This window comes from Phacochoerus africanus, chromosome 7 (assembly GCF_016906955.1).
Source record: "Phacochoerus africanus isolate WHEZ1 chromosome 7, ROS_Pafr_v1, whole genome shotgun sequence".
NCBI classification, from domain to species: Eukaryota; Metazoa; Chordata; class Mammalia; order Artiodactyla; family Suidae; genus Phacochoerus; species Phacochoerus africanus.
In genome coordinates this window covers 88,852,129-88,873,587 of record NC_062550.1, presented here as the reverse complement: position 1 = coordinate 88,873,587, position 21,459 = coordinate 88,852,129, and the positions used below count along the sequence as shown (strand labels likewise).

At 43.4% G+C, this 21,459-nt stretch overlaps 1 protein-coding gene across 5 annotated transcripts in view; it reads right to left on the bottom strand.

Annotated features, from left to right (window-relative positions):
* Positions 1-21,459, bottom strand: part of ANKS1B (ankyrin repeat and sterile alpha motif domain containing 1B) — a 407,090-nt gene that overhangs the window by 33,217 nt on the left and 352,414 nt on the right. The gene's annotated exons all lie outside the window — the stretch shown is intronic.

The following is a 21,459-nucleotide window of genomic DNA, read 5'->3' as shown; positions in this document are numbered from 1 at the left end:
GCAGCCTTTTGCAGACCCCATCTTTCCTTTTTTCTGTTTTCTCATCATTTTGTTGAGTGCACTGCATGGTCTTACGATGAGTGATACGCAAGAGCCTCCTGCTTTGAGCGTGCCACAGCCAGCTGTCTTATGTATAGTACGGCAATCGAGAGAAAACATAAACTTTCTTGATTTCTTCATTTATAGTACCCACATTCCATTTTTAAATTCTGCAGTGTGACCAGAGTGAGAGAAGGCTGGCTAGTGTGAAGGAAGCTCATTAAACTTGATAATGATAATGATTTTTCATCTTTCACTAGAGCCATGGAAAAGGTAGTGCACATTTGCCTGGTTGTTTTGACACTTATTTTTTTTTTTTTTCTTGGCTGCGCCTTTGGCATATGGAAGTTCCCGGGCCAGGGACTGAACCCAAGCCACAGCAGTGACAACATTGGATCCTTTAATGGCTGGGCCACCAGAGAATCCCTGATACACTTTTTTGATAGTTATTACACCTGTGTCAAAGATAAAGAAAATGGATTATTAAGAGGGTTACTAATTAATATGAAGTGTTTCATACAGCATAGAAAAAAAGCAGCTCCCTTAAAGTGCTTTTTAACTAGTTTTAGAATTACCCAGACTTACCAGCTTTCTTTTGCAACTACCAAAAAGATATTTTGAAATTGGAATATAAGATTCAATACTTTTATCTTTTTAAATGCTTTATGCAACCAACTCTTAAAGATGTGCCAGATAAATGGAACGCAAGGCTCGAAGAAATAGCAGGCAGTGTGCTGACTGTAAAGCAAGGCAGTGGGCTGGACTTTCAAAGGAGAGGGCTGTGGCAGGAACAGGCAGGAGTGTGACAGGCCACGTGTGCCTGTGTGCATGAAGAATTCTTTGCAAGGAGTGACAAAGGATTTTAACAAATCACCTCACTCATCTCCTCCTGTGAATACATTCTTGCAGCTAGATCTATGTGTAGCATGAAATGATATACACCTAACATAGGGTTAAGATACCACTATTTTACTTAGTATTGAGAAAAACCCATCCAAGAGAAAAGAAAAACTCATTTGTCATTCCTTCTGCCACTGAATGGTTTTCTCAGGTGGCCCATGTGCTGGGGAAATGCAGAGTGCACTTCAGGAAAGGTCACCCGGACCTCGAATTGTGTGCAGATCCCCGTCTGCAGAACGTGGCTGATGGAGGGCAGGGCTGAGAGGGATTCTGAGCCTGGGTCTGGGCTCCTCGGGAAAGGGGGTGGGAAGGGCATCCGCCTCGCAGCCCGGGGCGTGTCCGACACCATTCCTGGCTTGGTCTGATATACAGAGCAGCTGCAACACAAACGCTGACACACGTGACAAAGATATGAAGCGACTGGCTCCAGAGAGTTCGGCAGCAAGATCCTCGCTCCGCACGAGGGGCTGGGCAAGCCGTCTCCATTCACTCGACCGACACCGGGGGCCTGCTCGGGACGACTGATGTGGCTTCTCAAAGGATGGACAGGAAATTTGCCAGGTGGCAGAAGAGGACAAAAGAGGCCATGTTAGCAGCAGAAGCAACACACACATACACGTGCCCGGAAATGAGGGCGAATACGGTGGGTTTGGTAACTGGTGGGAGGGGAGGCTGGTACCGAAGGTTTGGAAGACTGGGACTTAGCCTGTCAACTAGAATCCATGGGAAGCTTTTCCGTAGGGAGGGACACGAGCAATCCGTGTTGCTGAGAGAGTTCTGGGGTCGGATGGACGGGAACAGCTAGTGGCGGAATGCTGGGAGGCAGGAAGCTGTGGCATAAGTTCAGATGAGAGACCCTAGACACCCGAGATGAAGTCGATGCTCTGGAGGGTGGAAGGGGAGCCCCAATCCTGATGAGGAAGCATCCAGAGGATGCGCTAACTGATGCGCATGGAAGATGCGTGCGTGGGAGAGGCCACAGAGGAGGAGGCCACCAGCCGAGCTCAGGGATGCGAGAGGGGAACGTGCTTTTGCGTGACGCCCCTTGAGTGTGATTATCGGTTTGATAATCAGGTGGAGATGTCCAGTCGGAAACTAGAAATAAGAGTCAGATCTGGAAATCCGACCACACAGAGGGGGTGGCTGAGATGGGAGCAGATGAAGTGGCTCAAAACCACCCCTCAGGACACGGATGACACATAAGAAAGAAGAGTCGCTGAAGGAACCTCCAACAGAGCTGGAAGAAGCCTGATGGCAGCATCTCCAAGTCAAGGAGGAGATTTCTTAGAAGGCTGGAGCAGTGCCCGATGCCATGAGGATGAAAAAGGCATAAGAACTGGTGCCCGGCACAGCAGCTGGCACCCATAGGAGCTACTACTTTTAGTGGGTTTCCTGGATGAAACCCCTGGCTTGGGTAACTAGAAAAATTGGAGCAGCTTCAGGAGAATGCTGGCCACAGACACAGCAGAGGATACTGGGAGCTGTGCAGTGGACGCCAGTGAGGGGGACAGACGCCAGTGACCTGGAAAGACAGGCAGGTCAGGACTAGGTTGGAATGAGGGCATCAGTGGCGATTTACATCCAGATAGGAAGATTTCACATCGGAGGTTCAGCCAGGAAGAACAAAGAAGAAAAGCGGAAGGATGGTCATTTCTCTCTCTTTCCTAGGTGCCAAGAATCCTCACTTTGCTAACTGGAGGCAGCGCTGGGGCACCAAGGACGCAGGCCTCTAGGAATGTAGTGATGGCGGGGGCCACTCTTCCAACCTGGAGCCCAAGCTCTACTTCTCTTTCTGCTGAGTTCAAACAAGACGATGGTGGACCTGGCCAGCCACAGAGGTCAAAGTGGTTGTGGGAGGTCTCTGACGTAATGCACCTCCTTGAAGGCATTCAAAATTTTCTGCAAGAGATACAGATCCAACCCGCTTTCAGGCAATTTTCTGATGGTGTACTTGACAGGGTTTTTTTCCAAAGAAGTCTATTCACACATAATTTTAATGAGAGATGAAAACGCACAGAAAGAAGGTAAATATACTGAGTCTTCACTGACTCCTCAGGGAGGCTAGAAATCCAGGAAGCACCTACTGCATTTTATGGAGGCTTTGCAGCTATCAAAATGTGAGCGCAGAGCTTCAGCCCCACCCCAAAGCACCACCCTGCTCATCTTCTCTTCGTGTTATAAGCACCTGCTCTTCCTGCCCAGTCTGGACATGACTGCTCAGTGACCAAGCACCAGCTCTCTCCAGGCAGCTTGTTTCCTACGACCTGTCTGCAGGCTTTGTGGGTTTCCAGATGGTGACTGCTCCCATCTGCCTACGTTAAAAAGTGAAGCCTTATTTATTTGTACAAACAGAATTCTCTTCCTCAGGCCCATTTCCTGGCAAAATGCTCAGGACAAACGGGATCTTGTGGTTCACTTTTGTTTCTCGCTGCTTTTTACTCCACCACCCTCTTTGTGGAATTTCTGAGGTTTCCCAGAGTCCTTCAATCCCCTGGCTTCAGTGCCAGCTGAACAGGAGAGACTGATTTGTAACAAAGACCTCCGCACACCCAGGCAGCTGCAGACGCAGGGGTAACGCCTCAAATTAACTTAACCTTCGCAGCATCTTGCTCTCCTGCTGAAAGTGGAAAGGGTATAGGGATATTCCATTGTATTTTGCTCATGATTTCCCAAGTAAGATTCTCATCCTTTCTTTATTACACGAGAAGCCATATTTAGTTATACAGAGAAGTTAGCATTCTGAAACCTAAATAAAACGCAACTTTGGCATCGTCAAAGCCACTCCTGTCACCAGCACTTGGCTTTATAGCGTTTTTAAGGATCATACAGAATAGGGATCATGACTTCTTCCCCGGAGGTGGGCACCTGAACTTTGCCTCTTAATAGGAAGAGTAAACATTTTTAGAGCATTTTTTACAAAGAGGGTTTTTTTTTTTTTTTGATTCACCAGGGAAAGGAGTAACTTTTTTTTGCTTTTCCTTTTAAATGACAAGTTATGAACAGCTTGGAATATCTGTATCACGCCAGGAATTGCCATTGAGCTTTCAGCCCTACAACACACCCTGAAAGTCATTTCTCATTTTCTAATGCAGAATCAACAGGATGAGCACACCCTTTTGAGAGTGCAAGGACCCTCTCATCTCAGAACAGAACGTGCCCAAGTGTGAATGAGAGCCAAGAGGTTCGCGACGGGGGGCGGGGGGCATGTCCGCCGTGAGCTGTCATGTTGCATTTGAGTCCAGAGTGATGTTTATGCGCCTAATAGGGAATCAATGGTGCCGCAGAACCAGCACAGAGAGGGAAAGAGCGAGCCAGTTGTATGGGGAGGCTGTCGCTGACTCTCCATTCTTACCACACTCTGATCACTGCCAGGGTATTTTAAGCAGAGACCAGCACAGCCTTCCTGATGGTCGACTACCAACCAACGTACAGCATATTTTAACCCACACCCGGCTACCCCGAGGAACGCTTTCTAGTTAGATATCAGTGCTGAGTCATAACTAGTCATTTTGCCATAGAATATTTTCCTTAGTTTCAACACTTAATTATTATATTCAGCTTCAGCAAGTTAATTAAAATAGGATCAAACACCCATGTTTGGTAGCCCTAAGTGACTTTCAGATGATTAAAAAAATACACCAAACAAGCATCATTGTGGTGATATTGTATGCAGCGGAACCAGCCACGTTGCGGGGATGGTAAGAGAGAAGAAGCAGACCGCCAATTAGCCATTTGAAAGGTACTCTTACCCTCTGGAGCTCAGTTTTGAGGTCACTTGCTGGGGAAAGCTCGGTTTCAGGTCACTTGCTGGCCTTCCAGCTCTCGGGGCAGCTTCCCTCTTATGCCTCCCGCCGGCTCTGGGAGCCTCTGCTGATCTTCCGCCTCCACCTCCACCTCCACCTCTGCTGCCCTGGGGCTGCGCTGCTTCCCTCACTCCACCTGAGGCTGGCCCTCGCTTTTCTAGATGTTCCTTCCCCCTAATAACCAGCACGTGGCCTCAGGTGGAGCCCTAGAAGGTGCCATTTTTAAGGGTCAAAACTGGCTCAATATCAGCAATTTCACAGGGGTCGCTCTCAAAGCTGCTGAAAACCATGACTGTGAAATGAATGAGCAAATGCATCAGTGTACAGGAACGAGCAGGAAGCCAGCATTACAAAGAATCACAGGCCCAGCTTCTGGACACACGCAGAGCTCAGGAGACTTGGAGGAGAACCACGGCTGTGATTCGAGAGGCACCAAGAGATTCCTATGGGGTGGCAACATTTTCACTGAGAGACGTGGTGATATTTCAGCCTCGAGGAGGGAAGGGTTAGGTCTCTATTTCTGCAACAGGAAACTGGCTCAGATTACAAGCACTGAGAGGAGGAGAGGTTTTCTTGAGAGGGCAGAAGGATTATTAGGGGCAGCTGTGGCGTGTCTCCTTCTGGAAGTCTTTCATAGTAGTTAGGATTCTCACCTGTCCCCGATGACTTAGGCCTAAGTCTCATTTGGCCAGAAGATGCGGGGAAGTGTCCTTTGCAGGGCTTTTCTGACCACAAGGACTCTGACCCAAAGGCCGAGTGAACACAGAGCCTAAGGAAGACCACGTGACAAGGACAGACCAGCGCCATTCAAACCACTCCTCCGGCATGAGACCCAGCAATTGTTCTGCCAGAGTAATTCACCCAGCACAGAGCCGTGCCCTCTCTCTCTAGTTCCCTGGCCCTTGCTGGTTTCCGGGCACTGTGGCAGAATGTTTCACCAGCACAGCTTAGCTACACAGCAGCCTTACTGGAATGCCCAGTGGACCAAGGCAGTGGTTGCCAAACTTTCGAGTGCATTTGAATCACATGGAGCGCTTGGTAGAGAAACCACCCCAGAAGTTTCTGATTCAGTAAGGGTTATGGACTGATTGCCTGCCTCCCTCCAAAATTCATGTATTGAATCCTAACACCTGATGTGATGGTCTTAGGAGGTGGGGCCTTTGTGAGGAGCTTAGATCATGAGGGCGGAATGAATGGGATTAGTGGGCTTGTAAAAGAGGCCTGAGAGCACACCCTTGCCCCTTCTGCCAGGAGAGGGCCCAGAGAAAAGACGGCCATCTAGGAACCAGAAGTGCCCTCGCTAGACACCAAATCTGCCAGGGCCTTGATGCTGGATTTTCTAGCCTCCGGAACTGTGAGAAATAAATTTCACCCAATTTATGGTATTTTTGTGACCGCCTCCTAATCAGACTGAGACAGTAAGTCTGCGGTAAGGTCTAAGATTTTACATTAAAAAAAATTTTTTTTTTCTTTTTCTCTTTTCAGGGCTGCACCTGTGGCACATGGAGGTTCCCAGGCTAGGGGTCCAATTGGAGCTGCAGCTGCCGGCCTACACCACAGCCACGCCAGATCTGAGCCACTTCTGCGAACTACGACACAGCTCACGGCAACACTGTATCCTTAACCCACTGAGTGAGGCCAAGAATCGAACCCGGGTCCTCATGGATACTAGTCGGGTTCATAACTCACCTAGCCACAATGGGAACACCCAGATTTTGCATTGATAACAAATTTCCAGATGCTGCTGATGCTGCCAATCTGGGGATCACACTTTGAGAACTTAGCTCTAAAGCTGCAGATGATCAGTTTGATCGAAAGTCACTGTCAGAACTGGTCTCTGCTGCTGCGCATATACACTGAATTGTACTGCATCTTACATTAACTCAGAGAGACTTTATCAAGACACACAATTCTCCACTTGACAAGTGATTTTCCCAAATCCTTAGTTAGGACTTAGCTGCAGCTCTTGGTCTTCAGAGTAATTAACAAGTATTATTTAACTCATTCGTGGTTCCTCAGGGGGGCTATGAAATTAGACAACATTCTGCACATAAAATAAAGAGGCCAGGTCCTAGAGACAGATTCTAAAGTTACATCCAGATTAGATGTTGACCGAAACAAACTGATAAGCCCAGGAGTCATGCTGAACATGTACCTTTTCTTATAAAGCTCCCTAGTTCCCCCTCAACCAGGAATACATCCAAGATATTAAGTAATGCCACTGAGAGATGTGACAAGAAAACATCAACACATTTTTGTGTACTGCTTCTGGGAGTGTAAATTGGAACACTTTTTTTTGTAAGGCAGTTTGGCAATCCTGACCCAGAGTTTCAAGATGTGTAGACTCTTTGATCCAGTTATTCTACACTTAGTGGCTTATTCTAAAGAAACAGCCAAGCAGCGGGAAAAGACTTAGGGGTAGGGAGGTTATCGGTAGTATTGGTTATATTTTGAAAAAACTGGAAATGAACTAATGACTGACAAGGGGAACTAGTTAAACAAGTTTGGTTTGGATATGACTTGGAATACTGGCCAACCACCACAAATTACATTGGAGATGAATATTTATCGGAATAAAACTGTTTCAAGATAGACTGTTGTATTTTAAAATAGATTATAAAACAGTAGGCTCAGAATAGTCCCGGTATTTTTTGGTAGAAAAGTGATGCTTATGAATGCATAAATAATCAGTCTGGAGGATTACATACAAACAAGATGTCAACAGAGGGGTGTTTCCCACTTCTGGGTGGTAAAACTCTAGTTGTTTTTATTTCTCTTTTCTGTATCTCTATTTTAAAGGTGAATAATGATGAACCTGTACTGCTTTTGTAAGAAGCAAATGTAAAGTTTTAAAAACTTAAGTTTTTGTAAGTTAAAAAAACCAATTGTAAATAGTGCAAAAACACATGGACTCTTCCAATCTATTGTTTGTAAGTACAGCTTCAGGGTGTGTGGTTGTCTTGAATTTATAAATGGGCCCAATGATAAGGTCCTTCTTCCAGTGCCTCCACTACTGCTACAGTGAGTAAGAGCACAGGACGATATGTCTGGATTCCTGTCTTAGCTCCAAACTATGTGGCCATGTCTTTTAACCTCTCTCTGTCTTAGTCACCTCGTCTGTAAAATGGGTATGTTAATATAGCCTCTACTTTGTGAAGCTGTTGTGAGATTCAGTTCCCAGCATGTAGTGAACATCAATAGACTTGGGCTATTATTCAGAGGATTAATGCTTTCACTGAGCTGTCCAAAGCACAGCATCCCACTGGCAAAGGAGGCCAAAAATAAAATCAAAACCTGTGAGCATATCTGTACAATCTCTGGGCTACATGCTAGGATGGTAGGGAAACGGTGGCTGCAATGGTTGCAACAGTGAACTTTAGCAGAGCAATATAAAGACAACAAGTAGAAATTAAAGGCAGAAGAGGGGAGTTCCCGTGATGGTGTAGTGGTTAACGAATCCAACTAGGAACCATGAGGTTTAGGGTTCGATCCCTGGCCTTGCTCAGTGGGTTAAGGATCTGGCGTTGCCGTGAGCTGTGGTATAGGTTGCAGACGAGGCTTGGATCCTGTGTTGCTGTGGCTGTGGTGTAGGCTGGCGGCTACAGCTCCGATTAGACCCTTAGCCTGGGAACCTCCATGTGCCGCAGGAGCAGCCCTAGAACAGGCAAAAAAAGACCAAAAAAAAAAAAAGACAGAAGAGGTACGTGAAATCTTTCAGTGACGTAGAGCAGTGAAGGTGTTACATGGGAGAAAAGCCAGTAACAGGAACAAAAAACCCAAAAAAAAAAAAAAAGCTGAGGTATGAGGATGACATGAGATAAGGTGGTTGGGATGGTTTAGTCTTCCAGTGGGTAGACCTCTAGGAAAATACTCATGTAACAAAAAGTACACATGAGCAAAGCTCAGTGATAGGGATTAGAACTGCGGCAGTTTCTTTATGTGCACTGATATTTTAATACACACACATTCAAGGGCTTAGACCTGTAATTACCTGCCTTGTGCAGTACTTTTGAGACAGTGAAAGATAAAATTTGATTCTGTCCTCAAACTTGGGCAACAGGAACTTTTAAAACACAGTTGTTAGTAAGTTGTTTTCCAGCCTGGTTCCTAAGAAGCAGTCCCTGAAATTATTTCCCACACAAGGGATTTGTATAAGCACAGAAGGACTAAACAGGACTTCAATCTGAGTTTCTCCAAGGAAAGAGGTCTCCTAATCCAACATTTCCATCTGATTCTAAAATCTAACATTTTTCCAGCTTTCTACTCCACTCTCCACTATTAATTTCTTAGTGAAAATTAGTGTAGAAAAAAGATGACCTTGACATTTCAAGGAAGGCCCAGACAATTATTTGGAAATCTATATATGTGAAAATTCAATTTTAGAATTGCTTCCAGGTTAAAAGTCTAAAAATCATTTATGTTAAAAGGAACACCCTCAACAAGAAGTCTGAGCTATGGTGAAACTATGGTCTAAGCCTTTTGGGAAACAGAGCTTCCAAAACCTAAATACATTGGAAAATTTGCTTATTCTTTTCTCCTTTTTTTTGTTTTCTTTTTAAGGCCACACCCATGGCATATGAAAGTTCCCAGGCCAGGGGTGGACTCGGAGCTGCAGCTGCTTGCCTACGCCACAGCCACACTAGTTCCGCACACCACTTTTGCAGCCTATGCCAAAGCTTGCGGCAACGCCGGATCCTTAACCCACTAAGTGAGGCCAGGGATTGAACTTGCATCCTCATGGGCACTATGTCGAGTTCTTAACCTGCTGAGCTACAACGGGAACTCCAAGACTTGCTTATTCTTGAGTTAAAAGTAATTTTAAAATATTTCCTTTCTTACATCAAGAAGGCCAATTTCTACCCTGTTGTAGAAAACATATTTCTACATATATCTGAAAACAGATATTTCTTTTCTCTTTTTTTTTTTCAAGGAAATTTCCCTGAACACAAACACCTGTGAACAATTCTAACCGTCAACTATGGGATTAGAGAAAGTCAGATTTCAGAGTATTAAATTGAACATGATGGCCTACGGCTTACAGTAGTAGATGATCCCTAATGGTAGATTCAATTCGGGAGGTGATGGAGTGCTGTGTATTAGTGATAAATATACCCTGGGGCAACATTCAGGGCCGGGGGTGGGGTATGTATAAGTCTAGGGAGGCAAAATGGAATAATAGGAACTTCTCTGGCCACAGCAAACCCCTCACTCTAAGACACCAAACATTGTAGGTCTTAGAATCTTTGAAGTGGGAGCCCCTCATACCAAAGAGAACCGAAAGGCCAAAGCAATCTATTTATTGCTCTGTAAAGTTCAGCTCTGTGGACACATTATTTAAAAGAGGCAACTCCCAATTGATTTAGGAACAAATTACTTCCCTCCAATATAAAATCCCAAATTACATGTAATATCTACAATGCTCCATTTTTTCTCCTCTTTGGAAATGGCCTTCAAAAACTGGAAAGCAGGAGGTCCCATTGTGGCTCAGCAGAAACGAATCTGACTAGTATCCATGAGGACGGAGGTTTGATCCCCAGCCTTGCTCAGTGGGTTAAAGATCTGGGTGTTGCCATGAGCTGTGGTGTAGGTCGCAGATGTGGGTTGGATCTGGCGTGGCTGCGACTGTGGTGTAGGCCAGCAGCTACAGCTCCGATTCAACCCCTAGCCTGGGAACCTCCACATGCCATGGGAACGGCCCTAAAAACACAAACAAACAAACAACAAAAACCCCCCCAAAACCCAAAAAACTGTAAAACAGACTGCAGCGTTCCTAAGTTTTTGAACACTCTCTTATATACTGTGTATACAGAAAACCAGGGTAAGGCCGGGGCCTCTGGCATTAGAGGTGGGGAAAAACAAATGAAATGATCCAAAGCAAATCTATCCATCAATTCACTTGTGTTTCAGACATTTGGAGGAAGAGGTCAATGCGTGTTAAGACTTTGGGGAACTGGACCCTTCACAGTCTAGGAAGCATCACAACCGCCTCCTAAGGGGCTTGGGGCAGGAGGAATCAGACATCCCCCGGTGCCATGTGAGGTGCGACAGAGGGAAGGCTCCGAGCTCTGTGGGGAACACGCCGGGGGAGCATCACATGCAGGATCCCAAAGCTAGTGCTTCCCCTCAGGAATCCTTTCAGAAAGGAAGACGGCCTCTGAGCACAAACTAAGCTGGAAAACCCAACCAGGGACAGAAAGGCAGCACGAAATGAATGTGTTCAGATCAAATAGATATCTTTTACAACCCCTTAGGTATTCCTAATATGTATTTTAAAATTTTAATTTAATTTTATTTATTTATTTTTTTTGCTATTTCTTGGGCCGCTCCCGCGGCATATGGAGGTTCCCAGGCTAGGGGTCTAATTGGAGCTGTGGCCGCCAGCCTATGCCAGAGCCACAGCAACGCAGGATCCGAGCCGTGTCTGCGACCTACACCACAGCTCACGGCAACGCCGGATTGTTAACCCACTGAGCAAGGGCAGGGACCGAACCCGCAACCTCATGGTTCCTAGTCGGATTCGTTAACCACTGCGCCACGACGGGAACTCCTAAAATTTTAATTTTAAATAGGTGTGCCTGTGAAGTGGTCATAGGCAGGAAGGAAGCAGCCAAGTTGTGTCACTACGGTGCAGAATAAGTCACAGAAATCATTCTTCCTAAAAGTGTGCCTCATCATCAAGGCATAGATAATCTCATTTACTGTTATTTTAAAAAAAACCTCAAAGATAAGACAAAAATTATGACTTTATTTTAAAAAAGGGTCAAGGTTTCTTGCAGGTTTCTATTGATTCTTTGCACTAAACACAATTCAGAAGATCATTTTAAGAGGTAATGCCATTTGCAACAACATCATGGAACTAGGGACTCTCCTACTAAATGAAGTACGTCAGAAAGAGAAAGACAAATACCATAGGATATCACTTACACTTGGAATCTAATACACGGCACAAATGAATCTTTCCACAGAAAAGAAAATCATGGACTTGGAGAATAGACTTGTGGTTGCCAAGGGGGAGGGAGAGGGAGTGGGATGGACTGGGAGTCTGGGGTTAATAGATTGCATTTGGAGTGGATAAGCAATGAGATCCTGCTGTATAGCACAGGGAACTATATCCAGTCACTGCGATGGAACGTGATGGAGGATAATGTGAGAAAAAAAATGTATATATATGAATGACTGGGTCACTTTGCTATACAGTAGAAATTGACAGAATACTGTGAGTCAACTATAACACAAAAACTAAAAATCATAAAATAAAAAAATTAAAAAAAAGATAATTTTAAGAGGGGCATTACTGGAGTTCCTGTTGTGGCTCAGTAGTTAACGAATCCAACTAGGAACCATGAGGTTGCGGGTTCAATCCCTGGCCTTGCTCAGTAGGTTAAGGATCCGGTGTTGCTGTGAGCTGCGGTGTAGTTTGCAAACACGGCTCGGATCCCACGTTGCTGTGGCTCTGGCGTAGGCCAGCGGCTACGGCTCCTATTTGACCCCTAGCCTGGGAACCTCCATATGCCGCGGGAGCGGCCCAAGAAATGGCAAAAGAAAAAAAAAAAAAAAGAGGGGCACTATTTAGAATTTAGATATATGGAGGGGGGGAATCTCACCATGAAAAACCTGCATATAAATTTTTATAGAAGCTCCATTCATAACTGCCAAAACTGGAAGCAACCAGGATGGCTTTCAATAGGTTAATAGATAAACAGACTATAGTGCATCCATACAAAGAATATTACTCAGTGATAAAAAGAAAAGAGCTTTCAAGCCACAAAAGGTGTGGAGGAACCTTAAATGCCTTCGCTAAGTGAAGAAGCCAGTGTGAAAAGCCTATATACTGTATGAGTCCAAGAGTATCACATTCTGGGAAAGACAAAACTACGGAGACATTGAAAAGGTCAGGGTGGCAGGGGAGAGAAGAGATGAGCAGGTGGAGCAGCGGGGATTTTTAGGGGGGAATGCTATGCTGTAGGGTACGCTAAAGGGGTGGAGGTACAGGACATGATACGCTTGTCAAAAACCAAAACATCGAATAACACAAACCATGAGCTCTAATGTCAGTTGTGGACTTTAGCTAATCATATATCAACATCGATTCATAATAGTGACCAATGAACCACACTAATGCAAGATGTTGGTAATAGGGGAGACTGGGAGGGTGGTGGTGATGCAGGGTCCTCTCTGTGCTTTATGCTCCATTTCCCTGTGAACCTAAAACCTCTCTAAAAACAAAGTCTATTAATTAAAAAAATCCAAAGATCTTAAGACAGTTTGAAGAGGAAAGAGAGTGGTTAACCTGAACAAAGAGAGAAGTGACTCCATATTGTGGAATGATATGCATTACTATCATCTCACTCATGGTAGTTTATCACGGTACGTTTTTTGTCTTTCTTTTTTGGCCGCCCCGAGGCACAAGGAATTCCCAGGCCAGCAATCAGAATGGAGCCGCCGTCGCAGCAGCTGCAGCATCACCGGATCCTGAACCCGCTATGCCAGGCTGGGGATCTAACCTGAGTCCTGGTCCTCCAGAGATGCCACCAATCCCGTTGTGCCAAAGTGGGAACTCCTATCATGGTGTACTTTTCATTGAAATAATTAGGTGTATAATAAAACGTCGGGAGATTAGTGTGGAATTACCTTTATTTCAGAACTGAACTGGATCTTAGAGATGAATAAACAGTTTGAGTTAAACTTAGAAATTAGCTAATGGGAGTTCCCGTCATGGCGCAGTGGTTAACGAATCTGACTAGGAACCATGAGGTTGTGGGTTCGGTCCCTGCCCTTGCTCAGTGGGTTAACGATCCGGCGTTGCCGTGAGCTGTGGTGTAGGTTGCAGATGCGGCTCGGATCCCGCGTTGCTGTGGCTCTGGCGTAGGCCGGTGGCTACAGCTCCGATTCAACCCCTGGCCTGGGAACCTCCATATGCCTGCCGCAGGAGCGGCCCAAGAAATAGCAAAAAAAGACAAAAAAAAAAAGAAATTAACTAATGATGACTATCGAACACCCTAAATGAATCTGAGAAGGGGAAATTGTGTTTGGTTTCTGCTGGGGCAAAGTGAAGGTGTTAAAGTAAGTGTTATGGGAAAAAAAACCATTTAGAGTTGCTAAGGAAAAAATTCTCCCAAAGTTTTAATTTGTTAATATATTGGAATATACCCCAAATTATTACATATGTGTGTACCTAAATGGTTTAATTTAGCTGGTACTAATCTTATAGACTATGAGAGGGTTCCCAAAACTATTTATTTAACATAAATGATCCACTTTTTCAATTATTCAAAAACTTGGGACAATCAGTATTCCACTTGCACACTGAGAGGCAGTACAGCCTGAGGATTTGCGGGTGGTGGCATTAGACTGACTGGGTTCAAATCCCAGTTTTACCACTGGCTGAATGACCTTGGGCAAGTGACACAGCCTTTCTTTCTTTTCTTTCCTTCCTTCCTTTCTTCCTTCCTTCTTTCCTCCTTTCCTTCCTTCCTTCTTTCCCTCTTTCTTCCTTCCTTCCCTCTTTCTTCCTTCCTTCCTTCCTTCCTTCCTTCCTTCCTTCCTTCCTTCCTTCTTTCTTTCTTTCTTTCTTTCTTTCTCTCTTTCTCTCTTTCTCTCTTTCTCTCTTTCTTCCGCTTTTTAGGGCTGACCCACAGCATATGGAGGTTCCCAGGGTAGGAGTCTAATGGGAACTACAGCTGCTGGCCTACATCACAGCCACAGCAACGCCAGACCTGAGCCGCATCTGCGACCTACACCACAGCTCACGGCAACCTGGTATCCTTAACCCACTGAGCGAGGCCAGGGATCGAACCCACATCTTCATGGATCCTAGTGGGGTTTGTTAACCGCTGAGCCGTGAAGGGAACTCCAACTTAGCTTTCTTTGGCCTTTGTTTCCCCACATGGAAAGTGGGGACAAGGGCAACACCTGTCTCCTGATTCATGAATTAATGCACATATCATTCGCGCAGGGCATAGCATACAGCTCTCAAGTATCAACTGTTATTAGTTCTAATAAACTGATTTTAGGAGACCAGGCCTGATGGCAATGTGAAGACACTTCTATGGTGATACTTCTCCAAATCTGGGGTTACTAAATGTTAACATGTTGGTTTTTCCCACTGGATTGTGCTCAGTGAGAGCAGGAGCCAGATCAGGAGTCATCTTTGTTAGCAAAATACATTTAAGGAAACATTTCTCAAAATAGGGAACCACACTGATTTAATTCTTATTAGGAAATAAATTTTAATTTCAGCTAAAATTCATACTGTTGAATTGAAAACTTTTTTTTTTTTCCAATTGAAGGAGTAAACCAGATAAAGTTTTAATCTACTATCCTTTGGCCTAAATGACATGACTGCATATCAATTTTAAGATTATCTATGTCCTAAAGTATTTTCCCCGGGGAAACTTGATTATACTGAATTTTTGGCTGAAATGCCACCATGTTGAAAACAGCAACTTGAGGTTCAAACTGAACATTAACTGCAAGTTGAGATCACACCATTTTTAGTTAGTGAGACTTCTAATTCACAACTCAATTGTCCCAGATAACAGATCAAATCTGCGCTTCTGGTTTTGAAAGGCTCTGGTGAACCCAGGGAGTGCAACTTTATAGCTACTGTATCAAAGACTAATACTTCTTTCTTTTTTTTTTGTCTTTTTTTGTTGTTGTTGTTGTTGTTGTTGCTATTTCTTGGGCCGCTCCCGCGGCATATGGAGGTTCCCAGGCTAGGGGTTGAATCCGAACTGCAGCCACCGGCCTACGCCAGAGCCACAGCAACTCCGGATCCGAGCCGCGTCTGCAACCTACACCACAGCTCACGGCAACGCCGGATCGTTAACCCACTGAGCAAGGGCAGGGACCGAACCCGCAACCTCATGGTTCCTAGTCAGATTCGTTAACCACTGCGCCACGACGGGAACTCCTAGTACTTATTTCTTAAGATGGCAGAAGAGAAGGACTGGAGCTCAACTCCTCTCATAAAAACAACAAAATTGCACCCAAATGCTGAGCAACCTTCAACCAATTGGACTGGAAACTTTCAAAAAGATATCCCTACTCCAGGAGACAAAGAGGAGGCCACATCAAGAGGTAGAAGGAGCAATTACGAGATATAAGCAACCCCCTACCTCCCAGATGGGAAGGCCACAGACTGGAAAGTAACTGTATCACAGAGATACCTAGAGGAGTGACCAACTCAAATCCCCAAGCCTGGGGATCTGACAGTGGGAGAAAGAGCCCCCGGAGCATCTGGCATTGAAGACCAGTGGGACTTGTGCGCAGGAGCTCCATGGGACTGGGGAAATGGAGACTCCGTTCTTGAAAGGCGCACACAGACTTTCACATGCACTGGGTCCCAGGGCAAAGCAAAGTCTCCATAGGAATCTGGGTTGGACCTGACTGCAGTTCTTGGAGGATCTCCTGGGAAAACGGGGTGATTGTGGCTTGTTGTGGGGGAAGAGCATTGGAAGCAAAGCTCTCAGGAACATTCATCAGTGTGCGTTTCTCTGGAGGGGGCCATTTTGGGAAAATCCGCCCACATCTATCAGCACTGAGAAGCCCCAGCCCAAACAACAATGTAGGTGGGATCCCAGCCCAGCCCATCAGTAAACAGGCTGCCTAACACTCCCCCCCCCCCCCCCCCCCCGCCCCCGTCTGATTGTCGTGGCTAGGAATTCCAGTACTATGTTGAATAACAGTGGTGAGAGTGGGCAACCTTGTCTTGTTCCAGATTTTAGTGGGAAGGCTTTCTGCTTTTCTCCATTGAGTATTATATTTGTTGTGGGTTTGTCATAAATGGCTTTCATTATGTTAAGGTATGTTCCCTCTAAACCCACTTTGGTAAGAGTTTTGATCAAGAATGGATGTACTTTGTCAAATGCTTTCTCTGCATCTATTGAGATGATCATGTGGTTTTTGACTTTTCTTTTGTTAATGTGGTGTATGACATTGATTGATTTGCATATATTGAACCATCCTTGTGCACCTGGGATGAACCATCCTTGTGCACCTGGCCATGGTATATGATCTTTTTTATATGTTGTTGGATTTGGTTGGCTAAAATTTTGTTGAGAGTTTTTGCGTCCATATTCATCAAAGATATTGGCTGATAGTTTTCTTTTTTGGTGGTATCTTTGTCTGGTTTTGGAATTAGGGTGATGGTGGTGTCATAGAATGTCTTTGGGAGTGTTCCTTCTTCGACCTTTTGAAAAAGTTTAAGGAGCATGGGTATAAGTTCCTCTTTGTATGTTTGTATGTTTGGTAGAATTCTCCTGTGAAGCCATCTGGTACTGGACTTTTATTTGTAGGGAGTATTTTTCCAAAGCAACAGAAATAAAAGCAAAAATAAACCAATGGGACCTAATCAAACTGACAAGCTTTGCGCAGCAAAGGAAACCAAAAAGAAAACAAAAAGATAACTTACAGAATGGGAAAAAATAATTTCAAATGGTGAAACTGACAAGGGCCTAATCTCTAGAATATACAAGCAACTTATACAACTCAACAGCAAAAAACCCAACAACCCAATTGAAAAATGGGCAAAAGACCTGAACAGCCATTTTTCCAAGGAAGATGTACAGATGGCCAACGAGCTCATGAAAAAATGCTCAACATCACTGATATTAGAGAAATGCAAATCAAAACTACCACGAGATACCACCTCACACCGGTCAGAATGGTCATCATTAGTAAGTCCACAATAACAAATGCTGGAGGGGGGTGTAGAGAAAAGGGAACCTCCTGCACTGTTGGTGGGAATGTAAGCTGGTACAACCACTTGGAGAACAGTATGGAGGTATCTCAAAAAACTATACATAGAACTACCATATGACCCAGTAATCCCACTCTTGGGCATATATCCAGACAAAACTTTCCTTAAAAAAGACACATGCACCCATATGTTCATTGCAGCTCTATTCACAATAGCCAAGACATGGAAACAACCCAAATGTCCATTGACGGATGATTGGATTAGGAAGATGTGGTACATATACACAGTAGAATACTACTCAGCCATAAAAAAGGACAAAAGAATGCCATTTGCAGCAACATGGATGGAACTAGAGACTCTCCTACTGAGTGAAGTAAGTCAGAAAGAGAAAGACAAATACCATATGATATCACTTATATCTGGAATCTAATATACGGCACAAATGAACCTTTCCACAGAAAAGAAAATTGTGGACTTGGAGAACAGACTTGTGTTTGCCAAGGGGGAGGGGGAAGGAGTGGGGTGGATAGGGAGCTTGGGGTTAATATGCAAACTATTGCCTTTGGAATGGATTAACAATGAGATTCTGCTGGGTAGCATTGGGAACTATGTCTAGCCACTTATGATGGAGCATGATAATGTGTGAAAATAGAATGTGTACATGTATGTGTAATTGGGTCACCATGCTGTACATAGAAAAAAAAATTGTATTGGGGAAATAAAAATTTAAAAAAAGATTAAAAAAATTGAAAAAAAGGAAGTAAGAGAGACTACAACTCTATTGTCTGCAAAAAGGTCACCACACCAAAAACCTATAAAAATGAAAAGTCAGAGAACTATAACTCAGATGAGGGAGAAAGAAAAAACCGCATAAAATCAGCTAAGTGATCTGGAGAAATTATCAACCTCTAGGAGAAAGACTTTAGACTGTTGATGCTAAAGATGATGTAAGACATTGGAAATAAACTGGAGGCAAAGACTGATAATTTATAGGAAACACTGTGCAAAGAAATACAAGATTTAAAACTTAGGCAAGCAGAGATGCAAAATACAATAACTGAAATAAAAAATTCATTAGAAGCAGCCAACAGCAGAATACAGGAGGCAGAAGAATGAATAAGCGAGGTGGAGGACAGATTAGTGGAAATCCCTGATGTGGAACAGAAAAGAGAAAAAAGATTGAAAAGAAATGAAGAGAGTCTCAGAGAACTCTGGGACAATATTAAATGCACCAACATCCATATTATAGGGGTGCCAGAAGGAGAAGAGAGAGAAAGGGACAGAAAAAATATTTGAAGAGATAATAGCCAAAAACTTCCCCAACATGGTAAAGGAACCACTCACTCAAATCCAGGAAGTGCAATGAGTACCATACAACATAAACCCAAGGAGAAACACCCCGAGACGCATATTAACCAAGGTGACCAAAATTAAAGACAAGGAGAAAATACTGAAAGCAGCTAAGGAAAAGAACCAAATAACATACAAGAGAACCCCGATAAAGTTACTGGCAGATTTTTCAGCAGAAACTCTGCAGGCCAGAAGGGAGTGGCATGATATACTTAATGTGATGAAAGGAAAAAACCTCCAACCAAGATTACTCTACCCAGCAAAGCTCTCATTCAGATTTGAAAGAGAAATCAAAAGCTTTGCAGATAAGCAAAAACTACATGAATTCAGCAACACTAAACCAGCTTTACAACAAATACTAAAGGAAATTCTCTAGGCAGAAAAGAAAAGGCCGCAACCAGAAATAAAAATACCACAAATGACAAGACTTACCAGTAAAGGCACATATACAGTAAGGATATGAAATCATCCAGGCACAATTATGCTACCAAAGTCAGAACTTGTGAGAAGAGGAGGGTACAAATGCAGGACACTGGAGATGCACTTGCAATTAAGAGACCAACAACTTAATCTCATATATATATATATATATATAGACTCCTATATCAAAACTTCAGGGCAACTGCAAACCAAAAATGTATGATTGATACATACACAAGTAAGAAAAATCAACTCAAATACAATACTAAAGATAGTCATCAAACCAGAAGAGGAGAGAACAAGAGAAGAAGGGAAGAAAAAAGAGTAATAAGAAGAAATCCAAAACAGTTAATAAAATGGCAATAATTACTTTACTTTAAATGCCCCAAACAAAAGACACAGACTGGCTGAATGGATACAAAAACAAGACCTATATATATGCTGTCTTCAAGAAACCCACTTCACTTCTAGGGATACATACAAATTGAAAGTGAGAGGATGGAAGAAAATATTCCATGCAAACAGGAATCAAAAGACTAATACTTATTTAACCAAGATGGGAAATAAGGGTTTGTAATACCCTGAGAAGCAATAAAATTCTTATTTTCATGTAAACTACTCAAAATAAACACCAAGGGCAACAAACCAGAAAAATGCCCCAAATAACAGAAGAATGGCTTCTAAATAAACGGTCTTTTCCTTTTAAGAAAGAGACAGGTATTTAACTAAATTATTCTCCTCTGAGATTATTAAAATGGTTTTGCTATTGCTATCCAAATGGAATTTCAGGTCCATTTAATTTCAAGAAATTGACTGAAATTCAAATCACAGATCTGGTATATTTTAAATGGTGCTATGTGCTCTATGCACAATTTATGCTCATTATCACATTGAAGTAGCTGGACTCAGATAATTGAGTTAATAGTATTAAGTCAGAGATGCCAAATTAATTTCCTAGACATGTTCATGAATAGCTCTAAAATTAAATACAAGGCCCTGGTGATGGAAAGCCTTTCCCAATTTCTTATTGTTCATTGGTGACATAATATAGATCAGAGAGATGTTTAGAATACAAGATTCCCCAAATTACAAAACCAGGAAGAAGCCTCATGGGCCTCTAGTCCAATGTTTTTTATTTTCTAAGAAAACATGGCCCAGAAGAAGCAGGTGGATGTAATAGTTAAAAGCTTGGACTCTAGGGTCAGACAGACCCAGTCCCAGGCTGGCAAGTTATTGCCTGATCTTGAGAAAGTTATTTCACCTCTCTAAGCCTCAGTTTCCTCATCTGCAAAATGGGAATAACAATTGTCCTAATCTCATAGCTTTGTGCAAAGATTAGATGAACTGAACACTCAAAGTGTTCAGCAAGAAGACTGGCACGCTGTAACTACTCAGTAAAGGTGAGCAGTTACTATTGTGACTAAAAAGTGACCTCTAAGGCAAATAAGCAGCAACAGAACTAGAACTCAGAGTTCTTGTACAAATCAGAGCTTTCATCATCTAAACACAGTACCTGGGATAAAGATTCACTGGTACTGACAAACTACATCAAATAGAAGAATAACTGTTTCTGTCTTTCTGCTGCTGAATTGATCAGAAGATTAAGTTGGTGATCACATATTGAGGTCTCAGTTTCATGAAGATTCACACATATTTAGCTTTCCAGAAGCATCGGACACCACACCTGTACTTCCATAACTGTTCAATTATACGCGTTTGAGCATTTCCCACCAAAAGCTGCTCATATAAAATAAATGACAAAAGTTAGAATTCATTTGCTAATGATCTTAAATTTGACTCTGCTTAGTTGCCATGCGGATTAAGTCTGAAATAGTCTTAGTTTGTATCATCAGTCAGATATCGCCCCATCCTCTACACATCTGCTATGAAGAGACAAGAATAAGAAACACATGAAAGAAAAAGCTCATGTGCATTGGTAAGTCTGAGTGAGATTCAGTTCGGCTAAGACAGACTCCTTGGAATCCAGCAGCCACCAACCACAGACATTTGGGATTGCCATTTCTGTCAACATTGTGTCCTTATGTGATTCAACTCAGAGTTGAATGCTTTTCTTATATATAAAAAGATGAACAATGAAGAAGCCTCAGAACGAATATTAGTTTTGTATAATATGCTCGCAACACTTCTACATTTCTTAATTTTTGGTTAACTGGAGGTCTTTTGTTTTGGCCACACCCATGCCATGTGGAAGTTCCCAGGCCAGGGATTGAGCCCAAGCCACAGCAG